Source organism: Pongo pygmaeus, chromosome 20, assembly GCF_028885625.2.
Source record: "Pongo pygmaeus isolate AG05252 chromosome 20, NHGRI_mPonPyg2-v2.0_pri, whole genome shotgun sequence".
Lineage (NCBI taxonomy): Eukaryota > Metazoa > Chordata > Mammalia > Primates > Hominidae > Pongo > Pongo pygmaeus.
The window spans coordinates 20,135,909-20,151,124 of record NC_072393.2 but is presented as its reverse complement, the minus strand read 5'-3'; the positions used below and the strand labels follow the sequence as shown (position 1 = coordinate 20,151,124).

General features: G+C 46.5%; 1 protein-coding gene across 1 annotated transcript in view; it reads left to right on the top strand.

The window, feature by feature from the left end:
- The window catches only part of ZNF14 (zinc finger protein 14), a 40,029-nt gene extending 32,503 nt beyond the window's left edge, over positions 1-7,526 (top strand). Inside the window, exon 5 of the transcript XR_010125079.1 lies at positions 398-7,526. The gene's annotated coding sequence lies outside the window, so the exon portion shown is untranslated. The remainder of the gene's footprint in view (positions 1-397) is intronic.
- Positions 7,527-15,216: the final 7,690 nt, after the last annotated feature.

Below are 15,216 nucleotides of genomic sequence, written 5' to 3'. Positions count from 1 at the left end.
AGAATGGCGTGAACCCAGGAGGCGGAGCTTGTAGTGAGCTGAGATAGCGCCACTGCACTCCAGCCTGGGGGACAGAGTGAGACTCAGTCTCAAAAAAAAAATAAATAAACATTTCTGATGAAGAAAGGGGTGGGAACAGCCAGTTAGCTGAACTAGTAGCCATCCTCTGAGCTATTCAAGAGGAGGCCAGAGGGATTTGTCACTTGTATACCAACTCTTGGTCTGTAGCAAATGGTCTTACCACGGGGATATCCCAATGGTAACAAAACAAATGGTTAAATGGGAATAAAGAGGTTTGGGGAAAACAATACTAGGAAGATATCTGAATCCTGGCGCACACTACCATTGTCACTGTTTTCCATGTTGATGCTCATGCATCTCTGCTTTCTCTTGACAGACTATTTAATCAGCAGGATGATCAATAGGCCAAAGTTTCCACCATAACTGCAAACTTGAATACAGATGAATGGATTACAACGTGTTCAAGCCTTTCAATGACAGGCATTGTAATGTATGGTGGTATAACTGATAGTGATTCTTGGCCTAAATGCTACTAATTTAGTGGCCTAAATGCTCCACTTAAAAGATACAGAATGGCAGAATGGATAAGAGTTTACCAGACCGGGTGCAGTGACTCATGCCTGTAATCCCAGCACTTTGGGAGGCTGGGGTGGGCGGATCACCTGAGGTTGGGAGTTTGAGACTGGCCTGACCAACAAGGAGAAACCCTGTCTCTACTAAAAATAAAAAAAAATTAGCCAGACGTGGTGGTGAATGCCTGTCATCCCAGCTACTCAGGAGGCTGAGGTAACAGAATTGCTTGAACCCAGGAGGTGGAGGTTGCGGTGAGCTGAGATCACGCCATTGCACTCCAACCTGGACAACAAGAACTAAACTCCAACTCAAAAAAAAAAAGATTTTACAAGCCAAATATCTGCTGTCTTCAAGAGACTCACCCAACACATAAGGACTCACTTAAACTTAAGGTAAAGGGTTGGAAAAAGGTATTCCATGCAAATGCACCCCAAAAGCAAGTAGTAGTAGCCATTCTTACATCAGACAAAACAGACTTTAAAGCAAAAACAGTTTAAAAAAAAAAAAAGACAAAGAGGGACATTATATAATGATAAAAGGACTAGTCCAACAGGAAAACATCACAATCCTAAATATATATGCACCTAACACTGGAGCTCCCAAATTCATAAAACAATTACTATTAGACCTAAGAAATGAAATAGATGACAACGCAGTTATAATGAAGGACTTCAGTACTCTACTGACAGCAGTAGACAAGTCATCAAGACAGAAAGTCAACAACAACAACAGCAAACAATGGACTGAAACTATATCCGGGAACAAATGGACTTAAAAAATATTTGCAGAACATTCTACCCAAGAACTGCAGAATATACATTTTATTCATCAGCACTTGAAACATTTTCCAAGATAGACATATGATAGGCCACAAGTCTCAATAAATTTAACACAATCAAAATTATATCAACTACTCTCTCAGACTACAGTGGAATAAAAGTGAAAATCAACTCCAAATGAACCATCAAAACCATGCAAATACATGGAAATTAAATAAATTTTAGAAATTAAATACATGGAAATTAAATAAAAAATTAAAGATCAACCTGTTTCTGGATGAGCGTTGGATGAAATCAAGATGGAAATTTAAAAATTCTTTGAACTGAATGCGCCCGCCATGTCCACGGAAAGAGGCTGAGGCAGCCGAGCTCTGGCTCGAGGTACCGGGGCACCAGGACAGCAAAGATGTCGGCTTCCTTAGTCCGGGCAACTGTCTGGGCTGTAAGCAAGAGGAAGCTTCAGCCCACCCAAGCCGCCCTCACCCTGACACCTTCAGCAGTAAACAAGATAAAACAACGTGGCTGGGCGCGGTGGCTCACGCCTGTAATCTCAGCACTTTGGGAGGCCGAGGTGGGTGGATCATGAGGTCAGGAAATTGAGACCATCCTGGCTAACACGGTGAAACCCCATCTCTACTAAAAATACAAAAAATTAGCCAGGTGTGGTGGCGGGCACCTGTAGTCTCAGCTACTCAGGAGGCTGAGGCGGGAGAATCGCTTGAACCTGGGAGGCAGAGGATGCAGTGAGCCGAGATCGCAGCTGGGCAACAGTGTGAGATTCCGTCTCAAAAAAAAAAAAAAAAAAAATTCCTTCATTATTTTTGTCATGCATTAAAGCCCAAGAAAGGCCTAGAAAAAACTTTTTGGTGGGCTTTTGTTACATCCCAGCCTTTATGTGAGGGCGCTGGCTTTTAATATTTAACTTAACCACTCAGTCAGTACTGAAACAGTTGTTATGGACCTGCGTTAGTGAGACCTGGCCTGCCACAGTCTCACATTCTTCGATAAAAGTTCTTTTCTCATAACCTACACTCATCTTCCTGTATCCTTTAAATCATCTCTAGGTTATTTGTAATACCTAATACAATGCAACTGCTGTGTAAATAGTTTTTATAATAAGTCGTTTAGGAGATAATAAGGGGGAAAAAAAGCACATATTCATTACAGACACAGCCATCCTATTTTTTTCTGAATATTATCAATTTGTAGCTGGTTGAATCCATGGATGCAGAACCCAGGAATATGGAGGGCTGACTCTATGGGATTTCAGCAAAGGCGAAAAAAACAAAATCAGCAAAAAAAAAAAAAAATGAATTGTGTTTCTACACACTAGCGGTGACCAGGCAGAAAAGAAAATTAAGAAAACAATCCCATTTACAATGGCGCAAAAACAAACAAATACTTGAGAATAAATGTAACCAAGAAAATAAAAGACTTCTACACTGAAAGCTACAAAGCATTGCTAAAAGAAACTAAAGAGGCTGGGCGCAGTGGCTCACACCTGTAATCTCAGCACTTTGGGAGGCCGAGGCAGGTGGATCACCTGAGGTCAGGAGTTTGAGACCAGCCTGGCCAATATGGTGAAGCCCCGTCTCTACTAAAAATTCAAAAATCAGCCGGGCGTGGTGGTGCGTGCATGTAGTCCCAGCTACTAGGGAGGCTGAGGCAGGAGAATCACTTCAACCCAGGAGGAAGAGGTTGCAGTGAGACGAGATCACACCACTGCACTCCAGCCTGGACAACAAGAGGGAGACTCCATCTCAAAAAAAAGAAAGATACAAATACCTAGAAAGATACCTGTGATATTATGAAATATTTATTTTGGTTCGTTCCTGTTTCCTTGGCCTACAGCTCCTAAAAGCCTTGGAATCAAAGTGATGTTGAGGTGACTAGTGACTGCGGGCCGTGCATAGCCTCAGGATGGGGTGGTTGCCAGGGGAAGCAACCACGTGATTAGATGGTTGGGATACTCTGCTTCACCCCTGACTCCCCTGTGTTACTGGAAGGAAGGCCGTGAGTGTGAGTTGTCCAGGTCCTTGGAGTTTTTGAACAAAGAACTGAACAAAACACACAAAGGAACAAAACCCAGGACCGAAGCCGCAAAAGCAGGGATTTATTAAAGGGAGAAAGCACATTACAGGGTGGAAGTGGGCCCGAGCAAGCAGCTCAAGGGACCAGTTACAAAGTTTTCTGGGTTTTAAGTACTCCTTTCGAGGTCCCCATCAGTTACCCCTTATCTGGATGAAAGATTTGGCTGGTGGCTAAAGGCTGAGGTGAATTGGTGCCCTCTGAAGATGAAGGGATGGGCCGTGCTTGGCCCGCAGCCATTCTGGGGCACTTTCCATCTGAGATGTGGTGGAAATGGGAGGGCTGGAGGAAAAGTAGCCTTTGATCCTTTGCTGCTCCAGGCTTGGGGAGGTGGGGTTTTTCCTTTTGGTTTAGCTTTAGGCAGTTGGCGTTAATTGGCCTTAGATTCTCTGCCCCCAGACCTTGGTGTTTTCCTTTGACCCAGCTTTAGGAAGTCAGCGTGAATTGGCCTTAAGTTCCCTGCCTCACCTGGAGGAGAGATGTGCTGAAGTTTAAGTCTATCACCAATATCCAATGATGTAATCAAGCCAGGCGCTTGATTACATCATTTCTTCAGACCCCCAGTAAAATTTGTTTAATCCTAATGGTCCTGTTAAGAATTCCAGGCCAGGCGCGGTGGCTCACGCCTGTAATCCCAGCACTTTGGGCAGCCGAGGCAGGCATATCAGAAGGTCAAGAGATCGAGACCATCCTGGCCAACACGGTGAAACCCCAACTCTACTAAAAATACAAAAATTAGCCAGGCATGGTGGCAGGCACCTGTAGTCCCAGCTACTCAGGAGGCTGAGGCAGGAGAATGGCTTGAACGTGGGAGGTGGAGGTTGCAGTGAGCCAAGGTCGCACCACTGCACTCCAGCCTGGTGACAGAGCGAGACTCCATCTCAAAAAAATTAATTAAGTAATTAACTGGCACGTGAGGTGAGGGCAGTCTTATGGCACTGGGACCTGAACCTGTGGAATCTGATGCTATCTCCAACTAGCATCAGAATTTAGTTCAGTTAGGGGGCAGCCTCCTGGTGTCTGCTGGAGAGGAATGCTCTGCAGAATTGCTTGCTTGGTGTGTGTGGAAAGACCCCCCACATCTGGTCGCAGAAGTGTTGCATGTTATTGTTTGAGAATAAGAAAAAGAACTATTGTGTTTTTCTGTATTCTCAGAGAATTCCATGCTCATAGATCGGATGACTTTATATTTTTTTGTTTTTTGAGACAGAGTCTCACTGTGTCTCCCAGGCTAGAGTGCAGTGGCGCAATCTCAGCTCACTGCAACCTCAGCCTCCTGGGTTCAACCAATTCTCCTGCCTCAGCCTCCCGAGTAGCTGGGATTACAGGCATGCACCACCACATCTGGCTAATTTTTGTATTTTTAGTAGAGACAGGGTTTTGCCATGTTGGCCAGGCTAGTCTCAAACTGGCCTCAAGTGATCTACCGGCCTTGGCCTCCCAAAGTGCTGGGATTACAGGCGTGAGCCACTGCATCCAGCCCAGATGACTTAATATTGTTAAGATGTCTCCACTACCCAAAGTCATCTACAGATTTAATAAAATCTACACCAAAATTTCAACTGCTATTTTGCAAAAATAGTATATATATACTCCCTGTTTTTGCAAAATACAAAAGGATGCCATTGAAATATCTGTACACACACACTCACCATCAGAGATCATAAGAGAAGTGCAAATTAAAAGCATAATGAGGTCGGGCATGGTGGCTGACGCCTGTAATCTCAGCACTTTGGAAAGCCAAGGCGGGTGGGTCACCTGAGGTCAGTAGTTCGAAACCAGCCTGACCAACATGGTGAAACCCTGTCTCTACTAAAAATACAAAATTAGCTGGACATGGTGGTGCATGCCTGTAATCCTAGCTGCTTGGGAGGCTGAGGCAGGAGAATCACTTGAACCAGGAGGCGTAGGTTGCAGCGAGCTGAGATCACGCCACTGCACTCCAGCCTGGGCAACAAGAAACTCGGTCTTTAAAAAAAAAAAAGTGCATAATGAGGTATTTCCTCACACCAATTAGAATGGCCAACATCAGAATAGCAGGCCAGGTGCGGTGGCTCACGCCTGTAATCCCAGCACTTTGGGAGGCCGAGGCAGGCAGATCACGAGGTCACGAGTTCAAGACCAGCCTGACCAACATGGTGAAACAAAAATTAGCTGGGTGTGGTGGCACGTGCCTGTAATCCCAGCTGCTCCAGGGGCTGACGCAGGAGAATCACTTGAACCCAGGAGGCGGCAGTTGCAGTGAGCTGCGATCGTGCCGCTGCACTCCAGCCTGGGCGACAGAGCAAGACTCCATCTCAATAAATAATAAATAAATAAATAAAAAGTGTTCGTGAAGACAGAGAGATATTGGAGTGCTTATGCATTGATGGGCCATTATGAAAAACAGCATTGTGAAGAACAGGTTGTAAAAAAAATGAAGGCCAGGCATGGTGGCTCATACCTGTAATCCCAGCACTTTAGGAGGCTGAGGCGGGTGGATCACTAGGTCAGGAAATCGAGACCATCCTGGCCAACATGGTGAAACCCCATCTCTACTAAAAATACAAAAATTAGCTGGGTGTGGTGGTGCGCACCTGTAATCCCAGCTACTCAGGAGGCTGAGGCAGGAGAATGGCTTGAACCCGGGAGATGGAGGTTGCAGTGCGCCGAGATCATGTCACTGCACTCCAGCTTGGCGACAGAGTGAGACTCCATCTAAAAATAAATTTTAAAAAAAAAGAAAAATAGTATGACCATATGATCCAGTAATTCCACTTCTGGGTGTGTATCCCAAAGATTTCACAACAAGATCTCAAAGAGAAGAGAAAGAAACTTTGTCAGTTGGTACAACACCGATGAACCCTGAGGACATTAGGCTGAGTGAAATGAGGCAGTCATCAAACAATAAATGCTGTAGGATTCCGTTCATATGGACTAGCTGAAGTAGTCAAAATGCAGAAACAGTGCAGCAAGGTTGTTGCTGAGGATGGGGGCTGTAGAATGGGGCTGGGGTGGTGGGCAGTTGGAAGTAGTGTTTAATGGATATAGATTTTAGGTTTTGCAAGATTGAAAAGGTCTAAAGATCTGTTGCCCAACAGTGTGAATAGACTTAACACTGCTGACCTATACACTTGGGGTTAACTTGGTATATTTAATTTTTCTTTCAGACAGAGTTTTGCTCTTGTTGCTCAGGCTGGAGTGCAGTGGCGTGATCTTGGCTCACTACAACCTCTGCCTCCCAGATTCAAGCAATTCTCATGCCTCAGCCTTCCAAGTAGCTGGAATTACAGGCACACACCACCATGCCCAACTAATTTTTGTATTTTTAGTAGAGATGGGGTTTCGCCATGTTGACCAGGCTGGTCTCGAACTCCTGACCTCAGGTGACCCACCTGCCTCGGCCTCCCGAAGTGCTGGGACAGACGTGAGCCACCATTCCCAGCCATTATATTTAGTCTTAAGAGTTTTTGCCACAAAAAAAAAATAATCTTCAAACCTTTTAAATTTGAAAGAAACTACTAAACAGAATTTCCATATGACATCAGTTTTTGTTGTAGGTAGAAATAAATGGAAACATGTCCACACAAGACCTTGAGCATGAACGTTTATAGTGGTGTTATTCATGACAGCCAAAAGGTAGAAACCAATCCATCATTGAATGCATGGATAAAATATGTAATAGCCAGACAATGGAAAATATTAATAATTCCATCATAAATCTAAATGATGTACAGGACCATACTACAACATGGATATCCCTTCAAAAAACTATAGTAAATGAAACCCAGTTAAAAATTCCCTGTATGGTATGATTTCATTCACATGAAAGTCCAGAGCAGAGAAATCTGCAGAGAAAGAAAGTCAATTGCTCACTGCCTAGGGCTGGGTGTTGAGGAAAAAAGATGGGAGGATGGGGGGAGTGGATACCTAAAGGGTACAGGGGTTTCTCTTTGAGGTGATGCAAATCCACTGTGGTGATGATTGCATGTATCTGTGAATATACTATACCTATGAATTATACACTTTAACTGGGTGTATTGTGTAGGATATGCATATTTGAATAAAGTGGTTGAAATAAGTAAATTCATTAGGAGTTTTGGTCCAATTTGTTAACAGTATTGAGTTTCCAGGTTTATGCCAAATTTACATACCCCTTTTTTGTTTTTCTTTTCTTTTTTTTTTTGAGACAGTCTCGCTGTGTTGCCCAGGCTGGAGTGTAGTGGCACAATCCCGGCTCACTGCAATCTCCACCTCCCGGGTTCAAGCGATTCTCCTGCCTCAGCCTCCTGAGTAGCTGGGATTACGGACATGCACCACCACGCCCGGCTAACTTTTGTATTTTTAGTAGAAGCAGGGTTTCAACAAATATATTGGCCAGGCTGGTCTCAAACTCCTGATCGCAAGTGATCCGCCCACCTCGGCCTCCCAAAGTACTGGGATTACAGGCATGAGCCACCACACCCAGCCTTTTTTTTTTTTTTTGGTGACAGTCTCACCCTGTCCCCAAGGCTGGAGTGCAATGGCTCAATCATAGCCCACTGCAGCCTTCACCTTCTGGCTCAAGCAATCCTCTCACGTTAGCCTCCTGAGTAGCTGAGACTACAGAAGCAGGTGACCACACCCTGCTAATTTTTTTATTTTTAATAAAGATGGGATTTCACTATGTTTCCCAGGCTGGTCTTGAACTCCTGGGCTCAAGCGATCGGCCTCCCTAAGTGTTGGGATCACAGATGTGAGCAAATGCATGTGGCCTGTTTTTCTTAAATATACCAGTGAGAATAGGAATTTGATTGCCTTGGAGATACCATGGCTTTTTACATTTCAAAATTCTCTTTAAGAGTCAGGAGTGGTGGCTCAAACCTAGAATCCCTTTATTATACATGGTGACATCACTGTTAGATGTCTGTGTTTCTAAACAAGGGTGACAGTTTTTTCTATATATTCGAGATACTAGTTCTTTGCTGTATGTGTAGTTTGAAAATAGTTTCCCACTCAGGAGCTTATTACATCATCTTAACTGGGTGTTTCTTTTTTCCTTTTTTTTTTTTTTTTTTTTTTTTTGTGAGACAGAGTCTCACTGTTTCCCAGGCTGGAGTGCAGTGGCACGATCTCAGCTCATTGCAACCTCCACCTCCTGGGTTGAAGCAATTCTCCTGCCTCAGCCTCCCAAGTAGCTGGGATTACAGTCACCCGCCACACCCGGCTAATTTTTGTATTTTTAGTAGAGATGGGGTTTTACCATGTTGGCCAGGCTGGAACTCCTGACCTCAAATGATCCTCCCACCTCAGCCGTCCAAAGTGCTGAGATTACAGGCATGAGCCACCGTGCCCAGCCTAACTGGGTGTTTCATAGAGCTAAAGGGTTTTTCATACAAAATTTTATTTTATCCATTTTAAGTGCACCATTCTGTGGCATGAATTATATTCATAATGTTAAACCATAACCATGCCAGGTGCACACCTGTAATCCCAGCACTTTGCGAGGTCAAGGCAGGAAGATCGCCTGCATCCAGGAGTTGGAGACCAGCCTGGGCAAAGGAGACCATCTCTACAAAAAAAAAAAAAAAAAATTTAGCTGGGCCGGGCACAGTAGGTCATGCCTGTAATCCCAGCACTTTGGGTGGCCAAGGTGGATGGATCACTTGAGGTCAGGAGTAGAGACCAGCCTGGCCAACATGGTGAAACCCTGTCTCTACTAAAAATACAAAAATTAGCTGGGCGTGGTGGCAGGCACCTGTAATCCTAGCTACTCAGGAGGCTGAGACAGGAGAATCACTTAAACCTAGGAGGCAGAGGTTGCAGTGAGCCGAGATTGCACCATTGCGCTCCAGCCTAGGCAACAGGAGTGAAACTGCATCTCAAAAAAAAAAAAAAAAAAAAAAGGCCAGGCCCGGTGGCTCATGCCTGTAATCCCAGCACTTTGGGAGGTCAAGGTAGGCGGATCACAAGGTCCGGAGTTTGAGACCAGCCTGGCCCATCTCAACTAAACCCCATCTCAACTAAAACTACAAAAATTAGCCAGGTATGGTGGCGAACGCCTGTAGTCCCAGCTACTCAGGAGGCTGAGGCAGGAGACTCGCTTGAACCCAGGAGGCGGAGGTTGCAGTGAGCCGAGATGGTGCCACTGCACTCCAGCCTAGACAACAGAGTGAGACTCCATCTCAAAAAAAAATAAACAAATAAAAAAATTAGCTGGGCATGGTGGCGCACACCCATAGTCCCAGATACTCGGGATGTTGAGGCAGGAGGATCATTTGAGCCCCGGAGGTCAAGGCTGCAGTGAGCAGTGATCCTGCCACTGCACTCAGCCTGGGTGAGACCCAGTCTCAAAAGAGATAAGAAAAAGAGGCCAGGCGCGGTGGCTCATGCTTGTAATCCTACCACTTTGGGAGGCCAAGGCGGGCGGATCACAAGGTCAGGAGTTCGAGACCAGCCTGGCCAACATAGTGAAACCCTGTATCTACTAACTACAAAAAAAAAAAAAAAAAAAAAAAAAAAATAGCCAGGCATGGTGGCCCATGCCTGTAGTCCCAGCTACTCAGGAGGCTGAAGCAGCAGAATCGCTTGAACCTGGGAGGTGGAGGTTGTAGTGAGCCGAGATCTTGCCACTGCACTCCAGCTTGGGCAACAGAGTGAGACTTCCTCTCAAAAAAATAAGAAAAAGAACTTTTGTGAAGTTGAAGAACTGGACAAACTGATATATTAATTTGTTAATACAAATTGAAACAGACACGGCCTTTGGAGGGGTGGGTGAGTATTAATTGACAAGTTACCAAGGGGCTGATTCCTGAGTTAATGGACATAACTGATAGTTTGATAGTGCTGTTATATGCTGCAGGGTATATAAAGTTTTAAAAAGCTGTAAAGCCCTGCAGTTGATGGACACATTTCACTTTTTTTTTCTTATTTTTATTTTTTTTATTTTTGAGATAGTGTCTCACTGTGTCCCCCAGGCTGGAGTGCAGTGGCACAATCTCGGCTCACTGCAACCTCTGCGTCCCTGGTTCAAACAATTCTCCTGTCTCAGCCTCCTGAGTAGCTGGGATTACAGGTGCGTGCCACCACACCCGGCTAATTTTTTGTATTTTTAGTAGAGACAGGGTTTCGCTATGTTGGCCAGGCTGGTCTCGAACTCCTGGTCTCAAGTGATCCACCTGCCTCAGCCTCCCAAAGTGCTGGGATTACAAGTGTGAGCCACCACGGCCCAGCCTCATTTCACTATCTTTTAATTTCATATTAAGAACAAGAAAGAGGGGGAGAAGAATGATTACACAGCAATGGAGGCAGGCACATTGCATTTACAAATCCCACTGCCCAGTGAAAGCTGTATAACGGACCAATCCGGGATGCCTGTTGCTGGCTGGGTTCCAGGCAGAATGTTGAGGGTTATCTGGAATTTGTTGTAATACTGGGATCCAAGGTTACTGGGTAGAGTCCTGTGGTGGCTGCAGTGCCATGGAGGGGCTGTGATCCTCTGTGGAGCTGGGTTCTGGGCTGACCCTTGCAAACCTGGGCAAGGTGGTGGTGGAGCTGCTACCCCATGACCTGAGTCTGCAACTCACTTTCCACAGCCTCAAGGGGGCGACACTGGTGTGTCCACATCTCATCAGCTTATTGGTGGGTCTCCTGTGTTGTGTTTGTTTTGTTTTTGAGATGGAGTCTCGCTCTGTCGCCCAGGCTGGAGTGCAGTGGCGTGATCTTGGCTCACTGCAAACTCCGTCTCCCGGGTTCAAGTGATTCTCCTGCCTCAGCCTCCCGAGTAGCTGGGACTACAGACATGTGCCACCATGCCCGGCTAATTTTTTGTATTTTTAGTAGAGATGGGGTTTCAGCTTGATAGCTAGGATGGTCTTGATCTCCTGACCTTGTGATCCGCCCACCTCGGCCTCCCAAAGTGCTGAATTACAGGCATGAGCCACCATGTCTGGCCATGTCTCCTGTTTTTATTGAGACTTGTTCAGTCTGTTAGGAGTCAACTTTATGGAAGACATGAAAAGCAGCTTGCGGAAGCCCTGGCTGCTCAGATTGAGGAGAAATGCCAACACTTGCCAAGCTCAAGTGCTGCCAAAAAAGAGTATGCAGAGAGGGAGGCATCTTTGGAGAATGCCAGGCTAGAGAAGGCATCTCTAAAAATACCCAGCCTTGGCTGGGCGCGGTGGCTCACACCTGTAATCCCAGCACTTTGGGAGGCCGAGGTGGGTGGATCACAAGATCAGGAGTTCAAGACCAGCCTGGCCAAGATGGTGAAACCCCGTTTCTACTAAAAATACAAAAATTAGCTGGGCGTGGTGGTGGGTGCCTATAATCCCAGCTACTCAGGAGGCTGAGGCAGAGAATTGCTTGAACCCAGGAGGCAGAGGTTGCAGTAAGCTGAGATCACACCACTGCACTCCAGCCTGGGTGACACAGCAAGACTCTGTCTCAAAAAAAAAAAAAAAAAAAAAAACCAGCCTTACAGATGCTTACAGAAAGATGAAGAGGATCAACTAGATGCTGATGAAAGAATTAACTTCCCTGGTTCAAGAACTGCAAGAGGAGAGGTCCAAAATCTCCAAACAAGAAGAGGCAATGGAGGAGATGCTAAAAACACTGGAGTCCCCAGAAGAGGTCATAAGAGTCACTCCATCCCAAGGACCTTTTCCAAACCTGCCCAGAGGCAAAGAGCTGAGCCTTGCGGGTCCTGTCCCCACCAGCAGGTCAGAGCTTAGAGCAGCGCTATTCCCTCCCCTCCATTCAGGCCTCCTGAGCTTCCAGGCTGTGTTCACCCACTTCGATGGCATCTGAGGGTCATTGAGGCCAGCAGATCCCAGATCGGGGAGGCGCTTCTCCCTGGGCTGGGGTCCCTTCACCTCCACCAAACACATCAGTCAGCTCCTTCATGGCCAAATCCTCCAAGTCTAAAAATTGGACTTCCTGGAACACACCAAGAAATGTGGGACTTTTGCTTCACAGAAAGTTTGGATTCTCTTTCATTAGCAATGAAAAAAAAAATGCTGTCCTTGAGAGCCTAAAGAGGCTAATCTTTTGGGGGTTTTTGTTTTTCGTTTTACAGGGTCCCACTCTGTCGCCCAGGCTGGAGTGTGTCTTGGGTGCACCTAGCGAGAGCCAGTTTCGGGGGCAGTAAAGGAATTTACCAAGACAGCTGTAGGTAAAGAAAGGCAAGTTTAATAGAGAAAGTATGAAAATGCATTGCAAGTGCAACGGGCAGCACAGCAGAGAAGGAGCTGTCTGCCAAGAGGTGGGGGCTGGAGGGAAACTTTATAGGATCATGGGGGAGGTCATTGTGCCCCTGAGTTGTTTTGTGATTAGCTGTTTCTCAGAAGAATTGTTCATTGTTCTCCCCCACCTGGGGCCCCTTCCTTTTTGTTGTTTACTTATCTTAGCAGGACACCACGGAGTGCACCCAGCACTTCCGTTCCCAAGCCCACCATGTGTCTGGCCACCACTGGACTTTTTTTTTTTTTTTCAGGGGGATGGAGTCTCACTGTGTTGCCCAGGATGGAGTGTAGTGGCTCGATCTCGGCTCACTGCAACCTCCACCTTCCAGGTTCAAGAGATTCTCCTGCCTCAGCCTCCCCTAGTAGCTGAAGTTACAGGTGTGTGCCACCATGGCTGGCTAATTTTTTTGTATTTTTAGTAGAGATGGGGTTTCACTGTGTTGGCCAGGCTGGTCTTGCACTCCTGACCTCAGGTGATCTGCCTGCCTAGGCCTCCCAAAGTGCTGGGATAGGTGTGAGCCACCTGTGCCTTGCCTTCTTTTTTTGTTTGTTTTATTTTGAGACAGAGTCTTGTTCTGTCACCCAGGCTGGAGTATAGTGGTGCGATCATGGATGATTGCAGCCTTGATCTCCTTGGCTCAAGCAATCCTCAGCCTCAGCCTCCCAAGTAGCTGGGCCTTACAGGTGTGCACCACCACACCTGGCTAATTTTTGTATTTTTTTATAGCAATGGGGTTTCACCGTGTTACCCAGGCTGGTCTCAAACTTCTGACCTCAAGCGATTTGCCTGCCTCAGCTTCCCAAAGTGCTGGGATTACAGGCGCGAGTCACAGCATCACCTGAGAAGAGACTTGAGACTGGGACCTTTTGTCACCAGAGTAGAAATGCCAAGTGCTCAGGAGGACATAAGGTAGAGGACTCAGAGGAGTGAACACAGCTGCCCCTGATGGGTTGACCAAGCTCTCACAAGGCCTGAGCCCTCTTATCAACTGGGCCTCTTCCTTGGCATATAACATCCACAGACTCAGCACAAATGATTTTCTCCACCTCTCCCCCAACATTCAATGATTTGAATGAGGCCAGGCACAGATTACACACCTGTAATCGCAGCTGACATTACAGGAGGCTGAGGCACGAGAATCACTTGAACTTGGGGGTCAAAGGTTGCAGTGAGCCGAGATCGAGACACTGCACTCCAGCCTGGGCAACAGAGCAGCGATACTCCGTCTCGAAAATAATAATAGTAGTTAAGTGTGTCCAATTTACTGATTTTGAACTTTAAGCAAGACTTTGTCTCAAAAAAATTGTGGAATATGCTGGACGCGGTGGCTCATGCCTGTAATCCCAGCACTTTAGGAGGCCGAGGTGGGTGGACCACTTGAGGGCAGGAGTTCAAGACCAGCCTGGCCAACATGGTGAAACACCATCTCTACTAAAAATACAAAAAAAAAATTAACCAGGTGTGGAGGCGCATGCCTGTAATCCCAGCTACTCAGGAGGCTGAGGCAGAAGAATCGCTTGAACCCGGGAGGCAGAGATGGCAGTGAACCGAGATCACACCACTGTACTGCAGCCTGGGCAACAGAGCAAGACTGCATCTCAAAAAAAAAAAAAAAAAAACCGGGGGTGGGGAGGATATAGCAAAAACCGTGCTTAGAGCTACATTTAGAGCATTGGATATATACATCAGAAAAGAAGAAATATTTAAATCAATAATGTAATCTTGGGCCAGCGCAGTGGCTCACGCCTGTAATCCCAGCACTTTGGGAGGCCGAGGCTGGTGGATCACGAGGTCAGGAGATCGAGACCATCCTGGCTAACACGGTGAAACCCCATCTCCACTAAAAATACAAAAAATTAGCCAGGCGTGGTGGCGGGCGCCTGTAGTCCCAGCTACTCCGGAGGCTGAGGCAGGAGAATGGCCTGAACCCGGGAGGCAGAGCTTGCAGTGAGCCGAGATTGCGCCACTACACTCCAGCCTGGGTGACAGAGCGAGACTCCGTTTCAAAAATAATAATAATAATAATGTAATCTTCCACCTTAAGAAACTAGAGAAGGCCGGGTGGGTGCGGCAGCTCACGCCTGTAATCCCAGCACTTTGAGAGGCCAAGGAAGGCAGATCACAAGGTCAAGAGTTAGAGACCAGCCTGACCAACATGGTGAAACCCCGTCTCTACTAAAAGTACAAAAATTAGCCGGGCGTGGTGGCGGGCGCCTGTAATCCCAGCTACTCGGGAGGCTGGGGCAGAGAACCGCTTGAACCCAGGAGGCGGAGGTTGCAGTGAGCCAAGGTCGCACCACTCCACTCCAGCCTGGGCAACAGGGCGAGACTCCATCTCAAAAAAAAAAAAAAAAAAAAGAAAGCCGGGCGTGGTGGCTCACGCCTGTAATCTCAGTCCTTTGGAAGGCCAAGACGGGCAGATCACCTGAAGTCAGGAGTTCGAGACCAGCCTGACCAACATGGAGAAACCCCATCTCTACTAAAAATACAAAATTAGCCAGGCGTGGTGGCACATGCCTGTAATCCCAGCTACTCAGGAGGCTGAGGCAGGAGA